The sequence below is a fragment of the Vigna angularis genome, chromosome 1 (genome assembly GCF_016808095.1).
Source record: "Vigna angularis cultivar LongXiaoDou No.4 chromosome 1, ASM1680809v1, whole genome shotgun sequence".
Lineage (NCBI taxonomy): Eukaryota > Viridiplantae > Streptophyta > Magnoliopsida > Fabales > Fabaceae > Vigna > Vigna angularis.
In genome coordinates, this window is record NC_068970.1 from 51,066,340 (window position 1) to 51,068,707 (window position 2,368).

Genomic DNA, 2,368 nt, shown 5'->3' on the forward strand with positions numbered 1-2,368 from the left:
ATATACATACATAATACACGTTCCTATCGTCACTTCATTTCATAACTGTTTCACAGTTGACAAAACCATAATAAATAATATAGGAAAGCAAATCGGAAACGATCGAAAATTATATAAAATCAAAGAAAAGCAATAAGTTCAGAATTGACGTCCTACCATATACATCCACTGTCCCAGCATCGTGAGTGGCTGAAATATATTGAAATGACAAGTTAGACCACTGTAACTAACCGGCGCAGATATATTACAATCTAAAAACATTGGTTAACGTTGCGTTGTTTAAAAATAGTAAATTAAGCATGGATATTGTAACGTTCGCTGTATCTCATATAATTATCTAACGACTAACGTTGCCATCTGCTTTGGTTCACGTGATACAGAAATCGTAAGAGATTTTTTTTTAAATGTAAATCATTTGGTAGTTTTTTTCTTTTTTTTAAATTAACTAAACTTAAGAGCATGGACTTAGTCAATAAGATGGGCGGAAAATAGAAAAGGAGATGATATTATAACAATACATCATAAGACCACAAAATCAACAAAGAATTTTGAGTCAAGATATTTTGGATTGAATATTAGTTTTATTAGGTTGAAGGAGTGAACTTCAAAGAGTGAATAAGAAAATATGAAAATGGAATAAAAGAGAGCGACGAATAAGATAGTTTAGATTAAGAGAAACACAATAAAAAATTAAAAATTAAAAAAATTGTAAGAATTTATGAGTGATTTTTTATATATAATAATTGAAAGAAAGATTATAATTCAAATTACTTGTATTATTATAAACTAATTTTAATTCATTATTAAATTATAATTTTATTATTGTAACATTTTATTTTTTAGTTGTTTATAACTAATAAAATAAGATGTTACAAAATTGATAAAACAAAACAAATTTGTCTCAAATTATAGATACAGTGTTATCTAACAATATAATCCTAATAATAAAATATATCTCAGACAATTAAAATGACTGAACAAAATACTGCAGCATCACTATCTTCCATCAAAGATGTTTCAACACCTACCTCTCATCTACTTACATCAATGAAATGATCATTATAAAATAAACAAACAAACATAAAAGAAACAAACAAATACAAAAGAAACACAAGGTAAGCTAATGTACAAAAAAAATTCATAAATCAAACATAGAGATATTATGATACATAATTCATTCATAAAAACAACAATATCACATATGAAAAATCATACTAGACTCAATTATCCGGATAAAACATTGATGTGAAATCTTGAGAGTCTTTCACTTGTGGCGACCTCTATTGCTCTACAAAGTCATTGTCAATGAGTTTCACCCTACCACATACAAAGTTAGTCCATTAACACCTTTGGCTAAAGTAAAATCCCTAATATAGGACCTCTTGCACCTCTCACAACATACATCATTCTACTCTACCTAAGTTTGAATTGTTATTAGAGTAGCAAGATAACCTCCAACATCTAGACTCCCAAATCAATGTGTACATTAATAAAACACCACCATAAAATCTCCCTATGAGATCACATGAATTATGCCAAACACATATATAATAATCATCATCATTACAATATTATACATGAATAAATACCATGATACTCTTAAACATACATAAACTACATTGTATTCTATCTAAAATAGCAAAAGAAGAAGAGAATTTCAAACATACAAACTGACACTCATAGGTGGTGACCAATGCTAGATTTCTCGCAAAATGTGGTGCTTAACGCCAGCCATGGTGCTTAACGCCAGCCATGGTGCTCAACACTATTCTTCTTACAAAAAGGGACACTTAACGAAACTTTCTGACGCTCAACATCTTAGAGTTAAAATGCTTCAAACTTGTAGTATAAGGTTGGCGCTCAACGTCACCCTAGTATCGCTCAACGCTATCCCATTTACAAAATAGGACATTCAATGCTATACCAGATCACTTGTATTTTATGCTTTTGAGGGAACTTATACCTGTTCAATTTATCAAATTGGCACTTCTTTCTCAGTGCATGAGTTTCAAAACAGTTTTAAACATAAAAGCTCATAACACTTGACCAATTGCTCATATTTAAGCTCTCTTAATCACACAAAACCAAGTTCAAACAACCAAAAATCCAAGAATCAAACTTCAAATCACACATGCCAAAATATTCCAAATTTCATATTACACAATCGTCACTAACTCAAACCATCTACTATATCAATCAAACAACATTTCAAAATCTCATCATACAATCAATTCCTATAATTTAAAAACCTAACCACAATTCAACATATTACACTCATCACACATAGCAATCATTTAGTCAAGTCACCATACAATCATAAAATTAGACATTTCAAGCTATCTATAGTTAAAAAACAATGTAATTAGCT